This window comes from Bos indicus, chromosome 13, assembly GCF_029378745.1.
Source record: "Bos indicus isolate NIAB-ARS_2022 breed Sahiwal x Tharparkar chromosome 13, NIAB-ARS_B.indTharparkar_mat_pri_1.0, whole genome shotgun sequence".
Taxonomy (NCBI): domain Eukaryota; kingdom Metazoa; phylum Chordata; class Mammalia; order Artiodactyla; family Bovidae; genus Bos; species Bos indicus.
Window position 1 is genome coordinate 19,837,642 of NC_091772.1, and position 19,464 is coordinate 19,857,105.

At 44.2% G+C, this 19,464-nt stretch overlaps 1 long non-coding RNA gene across 5 annotated transcripts in view; it reads left to right on the plus strand.

Annotated features, from left to right (window-relative positions):
* Positions 1-214: 214 nt before the first annotated feature.
* The window catches only part of LOC139186445 (uncharacterized), a 173,996-nt gene continuing 154,746 nt past the window's right edge, over positions 215-19,464 (plus strand). For all 5 annotated transcript variants that reach the window (XR_011569998.1, XR_011569999.1, XR_011570001.1 and 2 more), the window contains exon 1: positions 215-1,251. This is a non-coding gene — a long non-coding RNA (uncharacterized lncRNA). The remainder of the gene's footprint in view (positions 1,252-19,464) is intronic.

Sequence of the window (19,464 nt, forward strand, 5' to 3'; positions counted from 1 at the left end):
CGCCTTCTCCACCACTAATACTAATAGAATGCAAATTCCACGTGGACAGCGACTTTTTGTGTTTAGTTCCCTGTGGTTTCCACAGCACATACAATAGCTCCTGTCACACTATAGGTCCTAAATAAGTATTGTTGAATGAAGGAGCCATGGTGATTGGTTGGAAAAAGAGAACTTCAGTGGAAATGGGAAATGAGGGGGAATTTTCTGGGCAGGTTTAACCTACCAGGAGTTTGTTCTGGAGCAAGAACTTAGAGGGTTCGTATACTGAGTTTTTTTCTTAAAAGACATTTCTTTCACACCCGACTGAAACAGAGCAGGACCCTATGGTCCTTGCAACTCCTGTCCTCAGCTTGCCTTTTATATGTAGAAAAACTTCAGCCAAACAATAAGTTTAATCAGAGAATTGAGAAAATACACAAAGGAAAACACTCAAATGAGACCTAGTAATAATAGTCTGGTCATTAAGCAATGTCAAGGACCTGTAGTTTCTCCTCAAGGGCACAGATAATATTCTGAGCCATATCTTGTGAACTGTCTTATAGATACTGAAACCCCCACCAGCTGAAAGAGGTTAACTACATGATGACCAGACTGCAGCCATGACAGAAGCAGCCACAGTTCTGAGAACTGAACTCAAAGAAATGGGAACAAATCAACTGTGGCACTAAAAGTTAACTGTACTTAAAACAATTAAGATGACACTGATCAGACCACCCTGTGACCAATTTCAAGAAGACAATCAGAGCGGACTGTGATGTTTCCTCCCTCCATCGATAAAAACGCTCTTGCCCTATGATTGTCAGTCAGGGGGAGCTGGCCTTTGGACAGAAGTCTGCCCTCCACCCCCACCCCCAACTCCACACACATGCAGGTTGCCAGCCTTTGAAATAAAGCAAACTTTCCTTTCTACCAATTCCGCCTCATTATCGGCTTTAGAGTGACAAGCACCGAATCCCCACTCCCTGTCAGGTTTTTGGCTCCCGCGTGGGGCTCTCGCGACATCTGGCTCCCAGGATTTTCCCGAGCAACGTTGCCGCCATGAGGACGCACTAGGGTGGCTGTGAGGAGCCGCTGCTCATGGCTACCTGTCCCTAGGAGAGGGGTTTGAGGGGATACTCCTAGTGGCTGCTGAAACCGTTTGCTTCGGGGATCCTCCCTGTTTCATCTCTGCCCGGCACTGGCTGTTAACTTACGCTTTTCCTCAGTGGAACGAAACATGCGTCTGGACAAACTGAAGCGCTCCAAGATGCAGTAAGTCAGCCAGTCCACTGGTGTGCAGCTGGGCTAACTTCTTTTGAGCACAAAGTGCTGTTTGGGTATTTGGCTAGTTGGTTCTGACATGTGTCTGTCATCGAGGACCGTTTGTGTTGGGGAAGTGTTTGCTAGGATTTGTGACCGTTCTGCTTCTGGTGTGTGAATGTGTATTCCCTCCCTGGAAATTAATTACATCCCCCCATTAGGGGAATGGGAAATTTGGTGCGGCAGAGCCAACTCATTCTTTAATTTCTTCCTTTAGTGATGAAAGTGAAAGTAGCTCTGTCTTGTCTGACTCTTTGCAACCCCATGGACTATCTAGTCCATGGGATTCTCCAGGCCAGAATACTAGAGTGGGTAGCCTTTCCCTTCTCCAGGAGATCTTCCCAACCCAGGGATCGAACCCAGGTCTCCCGTATTGCAGGCAGATTCTTTATCAGCTGAACCACAAGGGAAATCCTCCTTTAGTGATAGAATTCCCAAGTTTCACCTGCACATCTGACTTCCCAGGAGAAACACTACCTTTCCCAGCCCCCCTTGCTACTCTGTGCCCTTGTGACTACAGTTGAGCAAGTCATATGGGACAGGAAGTGATGCTTGAAACCTCAGGTTCCTAGCTTTAAAAAACAGTAATTATGCCCATTCCTTGCTCTTTTTCCCTTCACACTGACTGCCTGTGGATGTACCAGTGAAAGCCCAGTATCCCCATAATGCATAGACAGATTGACAAGCAGGAAGAATCGAGGCTCCCTGACACGTCTGTGCCACCAACCCAGATGGTTTATGTTCAGTTAGTTACATAGTTCAGTTCAGTCGCTCAGTCGTGTCCGACTCTTTGTGACCCCATGAACTGCGGCACGCCAGGCCTCCCTGTCCATCACCAACTCCCAGAGTTTACTCAAGCTCATGTCCATTGAGTCTGTGATGCCATCCAACTATCTCATCCTCCGTCGTCTCCTTCTCCAAGAGAAATACAAATTTCTATGTTGTTTAAATCACTGATGCTTTGACATTTGTGGCTAAACCAGTATAACATCTAATAACTGATTAGATGTCAAATTTAGAACATTGAACAAAATCTTAAAATTGAGCCCAGATATGCTAACAAAGACACCAACCACCAAGATGATCTTGCCCCCCTCTTTTCTCATTTCTCATTTTGCTCACACTGTAGGTCAGATAGAGTGAGGAGAAAGTCAAGAGTTAGCCATTCTGTGTCAGAGCAAAAATATCGTCCAGGCTCAGTGGTCCAAGCATAAACAGGTTAAAGAGAAGCATCTGGGCACCAGACAAATAACAGAAAACACAAAAACATCATAGAAAAAAACAAAAACACCATCTAGGAAAAACATAAGAAACCAAAGAGACAACAATTATTTGATGTTATATATAGAATATGAATAAACAAAAACTTATAATTAGAAAATAAAATAACAGGATATGACAGAAATAGGACTTTCAAACTTAAGCCAAATGGCTGAACAAACTAGCATCATTACAGGTTTAATAAATAACTTAATAAAGAACAAAATAGTTTTGAGAACAGAATTACTGGCAGAATTTATCCATAGTGGCCAAGACAGGAATGAAACAGAGCTCTTTCTAGAGAAACCTGACCCCTAAAATTCTCTCTCATTGGTTTTAATTCCCTGATGCATGAATCCCTCCCTCAAGGACCAAACATCCCTGTTTCTGTGCAGCTTCTGGAGAAATTCTTAGACTCAGAATGGAGTGGAGAACAAGATGCCAGAGGGAGCCAGGAGAAAAGTCAGAGACATTAAAGTATTAAATCATGAAGAGGTGATCATCTGCGTTCCTGGCCTCCAAGAGGTTCACATTTCATTAGCTTTGGAGAAATGGTATCAGAATATGATGCAGTCCCAGTGGGACTGAAATTTGTCATTTCCTGTTGAGGAACAGCAGGTTTTTTTTTTTTTAATTAAGTGCTGAAGTGTCTGCATGTTACTCTAACTTCTAAGGATAAAGTACATTCATGTGTTCAGTGCTCTGGGGAAGGCTCAAGAGTGTGCAGTTGCCTTGCACATTTGAGGATGGGGTCTCCTCAGGCATTTTCACTCCTGTTACAAAGATCCTAGAAAATCAGCTGGTGGTCATCTCACCCCAAACACAAAGGAAGGAGGAACAAAATATTGTAGAGGGAACACACTAACTGAAACTGGTGGGATGACCAAAGAAGACAACAGGAGGAAAAAAACCCTTCATAAAAAGCCTTCCACGGAACCTTGGTTATTTAAGATGCTCCCATAAAAATGGTTCTGAGGGACTAATATTTTCAGGAAATGCTATATACAACTACATCCTTCTTTAAGAATCACAGCTGCTTTTATATGCTAATATACACTTTAATCTTTAATTCAGAAGGTCCCACACTTACCCACGAAAAATATCTTGTGTGCAATACTTGGACAGTTTCCCCATTCTGAGAAGTGGTTGGAAAGTAATGGACTAAGAAATAGATTTGTTTGTATGAACACAAGACAGAAACATTAGGTTAAGTTGTAGTTGGAAGCATTGCCCCAAGATGTGAAGTGGTCCTTAAGATTCTTTGTCCTAGATGAGCAAATAAATGACGGAAAAAAACCTAAGAGAATTTTTGATGCGGGAGACACAGATATGCAGGAATCATAGGGACGAAATCTCAGCCAGAATTTACAGCATGTCTCTATTCCGTACTCGCAACAAATTCTTTATGCTAATGAGCCTAGAATTATCTCCTATCATCCTCCCCCTGCTTAATCACCCTTGATTACCTCTGGTGTGCTGCTGGTAACCTCAAGTTAAACAATGCAGACAGCCCCTACCTCTTCCCAGGCTGTGACAGTGTATCATAATTGAGCCATTTCTGCCTCTCTGGTCACCCTCCTATTCTCCAAAGTGCGTCCTCTGTACATTAATCTGCTAGTTAAATATTGATAGCAAGCCTCTGCCTTAATATTTACTTTGTTGCTCCATTATTGCTATATACGGGGTGATTATTTGTTTCTGTCTTCCCAGCATGTTTAATCAGGACTGAGTTAAGCTTTCCTATGTTTAACCTTCTCGTCCAATCATAGCGGGAGAGTGTTTAGGAGAGTATTTCCAACATCAGCTCTCAAATGAGTCTCTGTGCTTGCTCATGCATGTGCCACCACAGCCAGTAGGGGTCAGAAGGGCATTTCTCTTGGGGTCAGGTGGTTGGTAGTGAGAAAGGAAAGCCCTGGAGGCTCTGTCTCAGGTTGAACATCTCTCTTTGAACATGGCCTCCTAAATGTAGTCTAATGGAGAAAGAACCAGGGTCCACCAGGTAGCTTCTGTGTTTTTCAATGGAATGTTAGCCCTGGAGCTCTTGCAGCAGCTACACTTGCTATAACAGCAGCCATCCCATCCCCACAAAGACTGTGGAAAGTGCCAAAAATAGAGACCTAGATGCCACCCCTTGTCTTGATGGGAGTCTGTTAGAAGCTCTCTGGCAAGTAACTGCACTCTCTCCATTTGCCTTGGCTGCCTCACCAACTTGTGGGGAAGTATTAAGTCATGAGTGAATGAGAAGCAACTTTGAAAATTCACTCTGCTGGGAAATAAAGATGCTTTATGGCACAGAAATGTAAATATCACCCTTGAATCAAGAGGATCCTTCTGTGTTAATTCTTCGGTGTCAGTGGAAGGTTCCAACATATGTTTCTCAAACTGGAATCTGTGACCTCCCCCAGCAGAAAGGCTGCAGTTGCCTTTGGCATGTGTATATTTGGGGAGGAAATAAAAATTAAATTTTAGGCATTTTTGTGCTGCAATCAAAAGAAAAAGATTTAACAGATGTACTCTGGGCTCTTTGCAAGTAGTGGGTTGGGAATTCTCTTTCTGCCTCTCCACCCACCACCCTGATAAAATGGAGCCAAGCGAGTGAATCTTCCAGGAAGTCACTATCTGACTTTCAATTAGAGTGCCTTGCAATTTAGAGACTTTAGGTAATATTGATACCACATTAAGCACATAGTTTAAAGTTCCTCCACTGGGTGGATCCAGTGGGTGCCAGCTAGGCAAATGGTCCTTCACATCCGTAGAATGAATGAGGGTCAGCACACAGTAGTGACTTTTCCAGCTGTCTCCTACGTGGTTGTTCCCTTTCTCTAAGTCCTGGGAAATTGAAGGCTTCTGTGGCAGTAGTGACGTCTACAGAAGAAGGCAGTGGCACCCCACTCCAGTACTCTTGCCTGGAAAATCCCATGGACGGAGGAGCCTGGAAGGCTGCAGCCCATGGGGTTGCTGAGGGTCGGGCACGACTGAGCGACTTCACTTTCACTTCTCACTTTCCTGCACTGGAGAAGGAAATGGCAACCCACTCCAGTGTTCTTGCCTGGAGAATCCCAGGGACGGCGGAGCCTGGTGGGCTGCCATCTGTGGGGTCGCACAGAGTCGGACACGACTGAAGTGACTTAGCAGTAGCAGCAGTGACATCTACAGTCATAGAACCTAGAATCTGGGGACTTTTCCAATAGTCCGGCGGTTAAGACTCTGCTTTCCAATGCAAAGGATGCAAGTTGGATCCCTGGTCAGGGAACTAAGGTCACACAAGCTGCAGGGCATGGTCAAAAGTTTTTTAGAAGAAAGAAAGAAGAAAAAGACCAGAATCCAAATTGCTAACCTCCAAGAAAGCTATGTGCTTTGTGCCTGACCCATTCTTCAAAGATTTCTGATTATTTGACGTTCCTCTAGAACACTATCCCCTGTCAACCTGGCTTGCTTTTTGCTAACAATTGGAATACTCTCTCTCCTCCTGTTTGATCCTCCTTGATTGATTGCCTCAGAACTTCCAACTCAATTTTGGAGCTCATTTTCAAATTTTCCACTTAGGATAAGCTTTCCTGCTCCCCATAAATGAGAGAGAGCCACTGTTTAGGTCCCCAAAGCATAAGCACAGACCACTTCTAGCAACATCACATAAACTTTATACTATTTGTTCACACTTTCTATATAGGTCAACCTGTAGATAATTAAATCAAGGTCATTCTAGGAAGTTCATTAGGAGTTGAACATTCCAAGAGTTTGATGCAATAAACTAGTTACAAAGGTATTGAGAAAGTTGACAAGCTCAAGAGGGGACAATGAGGCAATGCAGATTGTAATGACACTGGACAGCTGCTAGCTACCTGCTGGATGGGGCTGGAGGAATGACGGAAAAATAACTGCTATCAGAATTCAGAAACCAAGGCTACCTGGCCAGATCTGGTCCATGGGAGCTGGCACCCAAAATAGAAATGGGGATGGCTATCCTAGCATCTCCCATTCTTCATTCTACTGCTGGTGCTCCTACCACCTTGAAACTGACCTGAAGCCAGTGACTCAGAGAGCCTGGCTCAGAGACACAGCTTTCAGGGAAAGTCTAAGATTGAATCTGAAAGCAAAGAAGTAAGTGTCTGACTCGATGACTTCTCTCCCTCGGTAGATGCTGAACTTTTGTTTGGTACCCTCAGCACAAGATACTATGTAGATCTGTCAAGCAAAGTACTGACTTAATGTGAGATCTATTTTCTTTGTAATCTTGTCCAAAGGGCTTATGCTTTTTTAGAAAAATAATACCAATTCTCTCAGCCTACCTTAAATCATTTTCTTTCTCTTCATCAAACTGAAAATTTCTCTTTGTCTCCCTTTAACCATGGTATTTCCATCTTTGTGGGCTTTTCACAGTTCCCACATTCCCAGCATTCCAAGGGGAAGATAAGAAGCTGCTGGTAATCTTGTTGGAAATTTGCATTGAGTTCCCTAGGGCGCTGCTCTGGAGGCCAGTCAGGCTAAGAAAGGAGCTTCTTTTGCTATCAGACACTTTTTAAGTCTTTTCATTATCAATTCACCAGTGCAGCACATAATGAGGTCTTGTAGTAGCAGACAGGGAATTCATTTCTCAGCCAAGTGGCTGAACTTGTAAGCTGCCAGATCGTGGACCATTATCTATAATTACTCCTTGGGTATTCAGCAAAGATCGTTTTCTTTGTAGAATTAAAAAAAAAAAAAAAAGGCAGGTCTTGCTATAGGTTTGGTAGATTAAACTCAGGCCAAAGGAAGATGAACTGGGGTTGCTATCTTAAGAGGGGATGTTTCTCTCCTCCAGGATGAAATCATTTGCCCCCTACCTTGGCCAGAAAACCACCTTCAGTGAAGCACCTGACTATGACACGTGAATGTGTGTTGAAGTGAAATTCTCTCATTTGTGTCCGACTCTTGTGACCCCATGGACTATACAGTCCATGAAATTCTCCAGGCCACAATACTGGAGTGAGTAGCCTTTCTTTTCTCCAGGGGATCTTCCCAACCCAGGGATCAACCCAGGTCTCCCATGTTGCAGGCAGATTCTTTACCAGCTGAGCCACCAGGAAAGCCCAAATGTGTGTTTACTGGTCTCTACAACCCTGGGTTCTTTGCTATTTGTCTGCTTTTATATGTGAGTTCACTGTCCAGGAGTTTTTATTTCAGTCACAACATTTCTCAAGACTTGCTTATAAATCAGCCAGGTGCCAGATTCCTTACCCAAATGCAGAGAAAGAAAAAAATCATATGCTACTCCAGTGGGAAACAAAATCTGGAAAACTGAAATGAGCAAAAAATATGTTGCTGCTTGAGGAAGACGGGTGAGAAGGTGGCAGAGATGTGCTTGAGCCTGTTGCAGGAAGGGGGACCCTTTCCAGGGCCCGAAACTGGACTCTTGTCTAACACTTGGAAATGAATTGTCCGAGGAGACACATCTGCTGACAAAGCAAGAGGTTTTATTGGGAAAGGGCACCCAGGTGGAGAGCAGTAGGGTAAGGGAACCCAGGAGAACAGCTCTGCCGCGTGGCTCGCGGTCTCGGGTTTTATGGTGATGGGATTAGTTTCGGGTGGTCTTTGGCCAATCACTGTAATTCAGAGTCTTTCCTGGTGGTGCACGCATCGCTCAGCCAAGATGGATGCTAGTGAGAGGGATTCTGGGAAGTGGACGGACACGTGGTGTCTCCTCTCGACCTTTCCTGAACTCTTCGGGTTGGTGGTGGCTTATTAGTTCCGTATTCCTTATCAGGATCTCCTGTCATAAAACAACTCATGCAAATGGTTGCTATGGTGCCTGGCCAGGGTGGGCGGTTTCAATCAGTGTGCTTCCCCTAACAAGCCCACTGGTATGAATCCATCAAAAGCTGATTATGTGGGTCTCTTCCCAACTCAGCATTCAGTGAAGTCATATCAGTAGCTTGAAACTGACCCAAGTGAGAATATTTCCACCACACAAATAGGCAAACACCACGAATTGGTGCTCTTTCCTTTTCCTTTCTTTTCTGAGATCCTGTAAAATGTTTGCCAGTGAGCCATGGGAAGGAAAGAATCTCATTTTTGCCAGCCCTTGGCCTTTGATAAGGGGCTTTCCAGGTGGCTCAGTGGTAAAAGAATCCTCTTGCCGATGTAGGAGCCATAGGAGACATGAATTCAATCCCTGGGTCAGGGGGATCCCTTGGAAAAGGAAATGACAACCCACTCCAGTATTCTTGCCTAGAAAATCCCACGGACTGAGGAGTCTGGTGGGCTACAGTCCATGAGATTGCAAAGAGTCAGATACAACTGAAGCAGCGGAGCATGCATGCACACACACACACACACACACACACCCTACCTTTGCTGAAGCCCATCAGATAAAGACCACCATGGACACACCAGCAGGCAAACAAATTTAGGTTTATAACTTGCTACATCAAGGATGATCAAACACCACAGGATGTGGGACAGCTCATCACAGGGGAGTTGGGGTGGTGCAGAGTGATTGAAAGAAAGACTGGGGAAGAGGGAACTGCTCTGCTGTGGAGGCTGCCAGGCTGCAGGCAGTTTAGAAACCTGGAGAGCAGAACTCATCACCCAGGGGGAGGAAGGATGAGGTCGGAGGCAGTCATTGGGAATGTTATTAGGTAAGAAAAGCAGTGATTGCTCTGAGAAGGGAGGTCACTCATCATTTCCCAGCTGTGCTATTGCCATGGGAGGCACCCCATGTGGCCTCAGCTGGGTCCCATCAGAAACTTGTTCTATTTAACTTGTGTTGGGAACATCACAGTCTGATTACTAGCAGTGCTAAGTGGACTCAGGGTCCTGTTTCCTTGGAAACTGCCAAGTTGAGATAACTGTGGAATGCTGTCTTCAAAGGCCTTATCGCCTGGTTTGGACACCAGGGCTGCTTCTGTGTCAAAGTGACCCACAGGCTCGGAGCCTCCAGGCAAGAATAGCCATCCATTCCCTCTGAAGTGAAGCAAACAACAAAGTTTTTCACTGTCTCAGATGAACAAAACTGGTTTTCCCAGGTTCACACCTCAGCAGTCTTCACCTGCTCGCCATTGCTTATTTCACATGCACGTGTCTGGCGACTGGAGTCACAGGGGACAAGGCTGCATTTCCCCCAAACTAAGTGCCGATGCAGAGGAAGCTTTTAAAGTGTGAACAGCTTTATGTCTTAAATGCCTTTCTTCTCCAGAACGAGGCACAGAGCCTGGTACAAAGTCAGTGCCTAATAAATGCTTATGAAGTTCAGTCCTAGGGGATGGGGTTATTAGGGAGAGAAATGGGACTCTCGAGTCCAAATTGGGACTGCTGGAACCACACTGTTTAGACAGTTCTCTTCTCTGCTTGTTTACAAGCTGTTTGTTACCATTGTGATCAAGTTCCTTTTTCTGTAGCAAATATTGCTCCAACCTCTCACGGATAGGAAGGAAAAGGTGGTATCTGCAGCTGTGCCCTGTAGGTGTGGCCCTGCTGCGAATAAACATACAGTGTGACCTTCTGCAGGTCACATCCATATGGTCACAAATCCCCAGGTTTCAGCAGTGTTGCTCTTATTTTGGCCCACAAACCACCCACACCTGGATCACCTTGAACTTGCTTAAAAAACGCAAACTTCCATCCAGTGGGCACTAAGGTTTTAGAACAGCCGATCCAGATTGTATAATTTTATTTTATTTTTTCTCCCGTAAGGTCTGTTCATCTAAAAATCAATAGGAATCTATTGATTCATTCATCCCAGGACCAAAGAGAAAAAGATATTCAGGGAGCTTACAGTCTTCTGATAAACTCATCTGCCAGGACTACTTGCCTTGATCTGAGAGAGATCTTGTTTTCCTTTATTTAGACTAAAAAGTTTTAAAAATGACATCACACTTCCTGGCCAACAATCAGAATTGCTAATATTTACAAGCTAAGCTGTTCGCAAGCTCAGAGGGTGGGAGTTGGTGCTTGGGAGTGGGTTAGTGCTTGCAGTAAGCCAGGTTTTCTAGCCTTCTCCACCACAGTCCACTCCCCAAGTCCCGACCCTCAGCTGTTAGTTCAGTGCAGAGTCTGGCACCCAGTCCTTGGCCCCACCTGACCGGCCCCCCAGAGGGCCTGTTTCTCCTGTCCCTTCCAAACTCTAAGCTGCTCCCTGTACAGGGTAGGATCTCACCTGCTAAAAGGCCAGCAGTGCAGGTGATGTCCTGCCTAGGGCAAACTTTGACTAATGAGGGACAAGACAGGCCGGAGCCATCCCACCTCAAATACACATGCCCACAGACTGTCCCAGGCAAGGGCCTCCCTGGAAGAGCGCCCGTAAGTAAAGAACTCAGGCTAAGACCTTGTCTCTGTGTGTGCTAAGTCATTTCAATCATCTCCGACTCTGTGCGACACTGTGGACTGTAGCCCGCCAGGCTCCTCTGTCCATGGGATTCTCTAGGCAAGAATACTGGAGTGGGTTGCCATGCCCTCCTCCAGGGGATCTTCCCGACCCAGGAATCGAATGCTTGTCTCTGGCATCTTCTGTATTGGCAGGTGGGTTCTTTACCTCTAGCACCACCTGGGATGCTTTCTCCCCAATTTGTCTATTAAAATACTTTAAATGTGTAGCTTTGGCATTATGAGTAACCATGACCATCTCTGCCTTGACATCAAGGATGGTAATTTGCTCATATTTGTTTATCTAGTACAAGGATCATGCCTTCAATAGATACTCAATAAGTGTGTATTTTGGAGAAGGCAATGGCACCCCACTCCAGTACTCTTGCCTGGAAAATCCCATGGATGGAGGAGCCTGGTGGGCTGCAGTCCATGGGATCTCGAGGAGTCGGACACGACTGAGCGACGTCACTTTCACTTTTCACTTTCCTGTATTGGAGAAGGAAATGGCAACCCACTCCAGTGTTCTTGCCTGGAGAATCCCAGGGACGGCGGAGCCTGGTGGGCTGCCGTCTGTGGGGTCGCACAGAGTCGGACGAGACTGAAGCGACTTAGCAGCAGCAGCAGCAGCAAGTGTGTATTTAATTGAATAATTCAAAGTCTCTGCCCTCAGGAGACTTGCAATCAGAATTGCCAGGTACCTGGTGCCATCCTTGAAATGAGCTTGGCCCCCTCAACCATCACATACCTGAGCTACCCTATGAGATCATACATCAGAAGTGAAAAGTGGGAGAGAAGAGAACAAAAGAGGTGATCGATTATAAATTTCAGAGTTCCAAAATGAACTGCTGAAGGGACTGTGATTGTCCTGGTGTCCAGGGCTATGGTAGTCACTGGTATACCACAGGGCTGGTGAATCTCCTCCATACAAGAGCAACCAGCTGAAGTCTTTCAGAGGTTCAACCCATACAAGCACATCTCTGATTTTAATATGCAAATCATATAACCTTATCTTTCGAGGAAATTTTCTATTTCACAAATCTTCATAAATTGAGAATATGCTGGTTAATTTACATTTTTTATCAAACACAGATGTTTGCATCACACACAGCTTTCAAAAAAATCCAATCAAACGATCTAGGCATGGTCCCCAGAGTTAACTATAATCAGTTCTTTTGATTTCCCTAAAGTGTTTACAGTCACATTTCTAAATTATATATTGCTATTTCTAATTCTTGGTTTGTCAGTTTAGACATTAACTATTAAATCCCACCATGGTGTATAAGAACTTACCTCTCACCACCCACCTCCCCCATCCCTGCTGCTTTTTTCCACCCTCCCAACTCAGGTTAATCACAGTATTGAGTTGTATCAGTAGTCAACCAGGTATCCATATACAATTATCCTTCACTACTGAGCCCATCGGGCTTTCCTGGTGGCTCAGATGGTAAAGAATCTGCTTGCAGTGCACGAGAGGTGGGTTCAATCCCTGGGTCAGGAAAAAGAAGGAAATGGCAACCTACTCCAGCATTCTTGCCTAGAGAATTTCATAGACAGAGAAGTCTGGCGGGCTACAGTTCCTGGGGTCACAGAGAGTCAGACAAGACTGAGTGACTTTCACACACTGAGCCAGTGAGCACGCAGGTCAATATTCCTTTCACACACAGTTCTTTCCCAGGGGTTAATAATTACTCCATTCAGTTCATTTGCCTGGTTTTGTTTGTATGGATCCCAGTTTCTCTTCAGACATTCCAGTAATTCTGCCACATGTATTTGTGTGTCCAGGTCACTCTCTCCCCCCAGCCACAGTTCTGTAAGAACACAGCACAGGCTCCCTCAGAGATAGTTAACTGAGCCCCTGCCCTCCTTGGACAGATTTACCTTGGGGTCCTCTGTTCTTAGGTGATTTACTGTCCAGTAAATTTCAGGATAGAACTAAGGCTTTGCTGGCACATAGGGCCTCAAATTTTCCATTTCCCTAGGAAGCTATTGGTGGATGAACTCTGCCAAAGGAGAGGGTAAACCAAAACACAGAAGGTCAGAGGCCAAGGATATTCCAGGGCCTCAAAACGAGGAGAATAAAGAAAGGAAGCTGAGTCATTTGTCACTTCTCTGGACTCCTCCCCTTCTGGGACAGACTCTCATGCTGTCCTGGGAGCAGATGATCCCAGGTACCCACACATCAAATCCCCACAATGTACGCTCTAAATATCTTACAGCTCTAAATGCCAGTTCAGTTCAGTTGCTCAGTCGTGTCCGAATCTTTGTGACCCCATGAATTGCAGCATGCCAGGCCTCCCTGTCTATCACCAGCTCCCGGAGTCCACCCAAACTCATCTTCATCAAGTCGGTGATGCCATCCAGCCATCTCATCCTCTGTCGTCCCCTTCTCCTCCTGCCCTCAATCTTTCCCAGCATCAGGGTCTTTTCAAATGAGTTAGCTCTTTGCATCAGGTGGCCAGAGTGTTGGAGTTTCAGCCTCAGCATCAGTCCTTCCAATGAACACCCAGGACTGATCTTCTTTAGGATGGACTGGTTGGACCTCCTTGCAGTCCAAGGGACTCTCAAGGGTCTTCTCCACCACCACAGTTCAAAAGCATCAATTCTTCGGTGCTCAGCTTTCTTCACAGTCCAACTCTCACATCCATACATGACCACTAGAAAAACCATATGCCAGTTACACCTCCATAAAGCTGAAATTTAAGAAAAGGGAACTGAAAACGCCTTTTATAAAGTGATGGCAAAGACCCTTTCCTAGTCTGACAGGCCAACAGAGGAGGGCCTTAGGGAACAAATAATCTTACAAGGATTTAGCGCAGCCTGCAACAAGGTTACCTGCACATTCTTACCAAGTTTTTAGAATTTGCCCCTGTGATCTGTGTCTCCAAACTCTGCGTCACTGCAGAAACACCAGTGCTGTCCCCCTTCCAGTCCTTTGTGTGTGACATGTTTTCTGAAATCTTTTAGGGTCATTTCATTACCCCAGTTTACTGTGCCCTGTGCAGGCTTTTCTTTAGCCCTTGGTGTGTTGCTCTAAGTCCATCATGGGCCCTTTTGATCTAGACAATATCACACCCTTCAGTTCTAGGAAATTTTCTTGTATTAATCCTTTGATGATTGTATGCACTCTATTTTCTGTTTCTGGAACTCCTGGGAATTAGACACAGAACTTCCTGATTCAATCTATAATTTTCTAGATCTTCATTTCTTTTACTCCATTTGTCCTTTTATTTATTTTTTTCTGGGATATTTCCTATCTTCTCTTCTAATTTTTCTAATAAGATATTAGAAGAAGGGGTGTCCTAGTTTTAATTTCCGTGATCGCTTTCTTATCCTTATTTTTTCTCCTTTTCTTTATTTTTCTAAATTCTGATAAAATACATGTAACATGGGCTTCCCTGCTGACTCAGCAATAAAGGATCCACCTGCCAATGCAGGAAACGAAGGTTCAGTTCCTGGGTTGGGAAGATCCCTCGAAGGAGGAACTGGCAACCCAGTATTCTTGCCTGGGAAATCCCGTGGACAGAAGAGCCTGGCAGGCTGCAGTCCATGGGATTGCAAAAAATCAGATACGATTCAGCAACTGAAACAACAACCACAACAATATATAAGCATTTTCCATTTTAACCATTTATGTGTAATTCAGTGGTACAAGTATACATAGTGTTTTTAACCACCACCATTATCCATTTTCAGAATTTTTTCATCATCCACACCAAAGCTCAGTCCCCTGTAAACAATAACTCCCCATTCATGCCCCCACTCCCTCCCAATGGCCCTGGGCAACCAACATTCTACTTTCTGGTACCTCATATGAGTGGGATCATGAAATATTTAATCTTTTGCGCCTGACTTAGTAATAGATCCCCTAGCATAAATGTTTCCTTGTTACAGCATGTGTCAGAATGTCACTCCTTTTTAAGGCTGAATTATATTCCACTGTACGTATATCCATTTGTCTGTCAATGAACATTTGAGTTGTTTCTCCTTTTGGCTATTGTGAGTAATGCCGCTGTGAACACTGGTATACAAATATTTTTGTGTACACTGGTGCACATATATGTTCAAGTCTCTGCTTCTAGTTGTCAGGAGTCTATAACTCAGAGTGGATGCTGGATCATATGATGATTCTGTTTAATTTGGGGGAACTGTCATAATGTTCTTCACCGTGGCAGCGCCATTTTACCTTCCTAAATTCACAACAGGTTCATCATTGTTTACTGACTTTTTTAAAAAACAATAACCCTCCTAACAGATGTGAAGTAGTGTCACATTGTGGTTTTGATTTGCATTTTCCTAATAATTTGCAACGTTAGATAACTTTTCATGAACTCATTGGCCATTTGTATATCTTCTTTGGAGAAATGCCTTTTGAAGTACTTGTAAACCAAGTTGTTTGGGATTTTTTTTGTCAAGTTTTAAGAGTTCTTTACATATTCTGGATTTTAATCCTTATCAGGTATGTGATTTGCAAATATTTTCCCCATTCTGTGGGTTCTCTTTTCATTTTCTGATAGTGTCATTTGATGTACAAAACTTTTGATCAAGTCTAATTTATCTATTTTTTTTTCCTTTTACTGCCTGTGCTTTTGGTGTATATCTTATTCTTTTTTTTTCACAGTAATGGATTCTAGTTTCAATGGAAAAGCATTGCTTATCTTGCAAGCATGTTAATACCAAGTTTGTTTTCTTCTGTTCCCTACATTATCTCTGTTTTCTTCAGTGTCACTATTTCTGTTTTTTTGTTGTTGTTGTTTTGTTTTTGTTTCACAGAGATCTTCCCTAAATGCTCATAAGCTTTATCAGTTTCTTGGATTTAAAGGTAGGGTACTAAAAGCCTGATGGGACTTCACTGGGCATGAGCGATGGTGGCCAGAACAAAATAGAGGGCTTTACTTTAAGATGATGACACAGCAACCCAGCCTTTTTAAGGGAAGAATGCCCAAATGTCAATACATGCAAGCATTCCTCTGGGGCCCTCAAATTCCTCCATAGATGAATTTTCCATCATCTGACCTCCTGCTTTCTGGACATTTGGCTAGCAGTCCCACAGGAGGAGGGTGGGGGAGGGGGATATTTGAAGCCGTCATACTTTATAAACGCATTTATTGGTTTCATTTGGATTCTTCTGTAACATACACCTGAATGAACTTTTCAGCCAAACCAAGACTTAATCTCCTTGTTCCCAGGTGTGTCCTTCTCCACTTTGTCCCTCTTTACATCTTTGTCTGATGTCTTAAAATTCAGAGCCTCTCAACTTCAATTTTTCCCAAGGAAGAATCAGCTTCTAGTTCTTGATAGGAGGGGAACACAAGAGAGGGGAACTTGCCTGGGGGCCTCACCATTCTTCAGGTAGACCTTCTACCTGCTTTCCTATTACAGCACCTTTCTCAGTCTACTCAGGCTGCTGGAACAGGATACAATAGACCAAGGGCTGATGAATAACAGAAATTTAGTTCTCATGGTTCTAGAGGCTGGATATCTGAGATTAGGGTACCTGGATGGTCAGGTCCTGGTGAGACCACTGACTTCTTGTGTCCTCACCTGGCAGAGAGCAGAGGCAGTCTTATAAGAGCACTAATCTTGCTGGGGAGAGCTCTAGCCTCACACCCTCCCCAAGGCCCCAACTCCTAATACCATCCCATCAGGGAGTTAGAGTTTCAACATATGAATTTGGGGAGAACACAGACATTCAGTCTATACTAGTATCTCATCCACAGACTGTCTCAGAGCAATATCTTGTACCTCCCTGGTCTGTGCTTCCTTGGATGCAAACCAGCTCACCTTTCTATGACATCTCCTCTCAGGGAATCTAGGTTTTAGGTTTTAGCTCTCTCTGTTTTCCTAAGGCTTTGCCACTTCTGTGGGCTTCTTCACTCCCCAGGAATGTATTGCAATCCTTTGCCTATTGTTGCCTTCTACTGCCTTGGAGAATGTGTCTTTTGTATTCCTTTGTTGGCATATTGGGAGAAAAAAAAAGAAATACACAAAGTCGATCTACTTTGTCTCACCAGAAGAGTCCCTTGCATCTTCCCGAGTATTCCTGTGTGTCCCTTTCTTTGTAATGGCTGTAGTTTAGTATTTCCCAAATTTTGAGGAACAGTGGTTACATGGGCTGTTAATAAAGATAATATAAATAAAGGCTCCCACAGCAAACGAAGCGTGGGAGATGTTAGGCCATAGACATCTTCCAGCAAGGACATTATCTTTCAAACAAGTGCAGGAGCACTCCTCAAGGAATGGCTTCAGAGCCAGAGTCAATTCCACATAAGAAAACCATTCTCACTGCATATCACACACACACAAACACACACACACACACACACACACACACACACACACACACATTTTTATTAGATGGGAACCAGATTTCGCTCTAAATTATTTTAGAGCTAAAGTATTAAGAAAAAAAAAAAAACGAAGATCATGGCATCTGGTCCCATCACTTCATAGCAAATAGATGGGGAAACAATACAAACAGCAACAGATTTTATTTTCTTGGGCTCCAAAATCACTGCAGACAGCTACTGCAGCCATGAAATTAAAAGACTCTTGCTCCTTGAAAGAAAAGCTATGACAAACCTAGACAGCATATTAAAAAGCAGAGACATCACTTTACTGACAAATTTCCATATAGTCAAAGCTATGGTTTTTTTCAGTAGTTATGCACGGATGTGAGAGTTGAACCATAAACAAGGCTGAGCACCAAAGAATTGATGCTTTCCAACTGTGGAGCTGGAGAAGACTCGTGAGAGTCCCTTGGACAGCAAGGAGATCAAACCAGTCAATCCTAAAGGAAATCTGTCCTGAACATTCATTGGAAGGACTGAAGCTCAAGCTGAAGCTCCAATATTTTGGCCACTTGATGCAAAGAGCCGACTCCTTGGAAAAGACCCTGATGCTGGGAAAGGTTGAGGGCAGGAAAAGAAGAGCGCAACGGAGGAGGAGATGGTTGAATGGCATCATTAACTCAATGGACATGAGTTAGAGCAAACTCCAGGAGATAGTGAAGGACAGGGAAGTCTGGCTTGCTGCAGTCGATGGGGTGGCAAAGAGTCGGACCCAACTGAGTGACTAAACAAGAACGACAAAAGTATTCAATGAGAATATGCTTTAGCCTCTGAAGAGGAATTCCGAGAATGTTTCAAGTAATGACACAGTCAGTTTAAGTCCAGAGCCACCCACGATAAGTACTTAGAAAGGGACGGCACATAGCTGAATGCAGATGCCCATTTTTGAATATTGTTTAAGTCTTCTGATTTTATGGCCACTTCTTATACACTCAAATGAGACACATCCTGCCCTGTGGTTTCCAACTTCCTAGAAAAACAACAATTAATCTTCCTCAGTGGCCAGTGATGTCTTCTCCCCTGACAGGCATCAAAACCAGCAAGAGCTTGGGTGCTTGATTTCTTGATTTTTTCCCTCTAAGCCCTTCCTATGAAGTTGTCCCACATTTGATGTGTTCTTTGTTAAATAGCACTCATTCTCTGCCTGTTTAGCAAAACATGCTTTAGCTCTACAGCTACAGCTGAAAGGGTGGATAAAAGAAGATCTGGGATTTTTTTGTTTCCAAGAGTGGGTGGGGAGAAGCCTTTCCAAAGGCACTCAGCAATTTTATTCATTCCTGCTTTTGACATTTCTTTCATAGTTTGTCTCGTTTCTGAGCTGGATTCCAAAACGCCACTTGTTACTGATGCAGTCAGCATCTCTGAAACACTCAAGAGGGTAACTTCGTGATCCACCGAGGTGTCTGGTTGACACGCAGTGCGGCTCAGCTGCCAGGACCCTAAATGAATGCCGATTACAATTAAATGCAAATTAGCTTTGCATTTGCTTCAACAGTACATACAGAATTTCTTCAGCTGCCTCTGTATTTCAAGGCACAAATGCCATTCCAGACCGTTATAATTAATTGCCCCCAGATAAATGTACAGCAAGAATATCCCTATCATGTCATCTGTCAGCACTGATTTACACATCTGACACAGGGAATGTGTAGTTTACCAGTTAGGCGGTTAAATTTGGTTAATTGACCTGCCACCAGTCTGCTACAGAGGTCAGTAGACTCTTTGTGACCTGCCCGCCTGTCTTCCCGAGCGCAGCATACTCATGCCAGATTCTGGCTGAAATCAGGCATAAAGCCCACGGCTGGGGTCCCTACCCCCTCAACCTCCTGTCAGTCTAGTTCACAGGGTTTCTCCCGAGCCTGGCACACAGTAGGTGCTCATTAAATTTGTTAACTACACAGTGGAATAAATGTTCTTGTGCCTTCCTTGCTTCTCTATGATGCTTTACATCCATTGGAAGTCACAGTAGCTCTAAGAATGAAGGGGCCGGAGGATGAGGAGGGAGAAGAGCAGGGGAAGGCACAGCCTGTGACCCACTCGCTCTGTTTCTGCAGCTGCTCGGCTGAGCCCAGGTTTGTCTAGCATGGCTGGGTCACTTGGACCGTGTTAAAGATGGAAAGTGTACAGAAGCTGCCTGGGCAGCATGTGATCACACTTTCTCCCTAAACAGAACCTCATGCATTCACAGCATGACTGCTTTTTCTGCCAAAGCCCT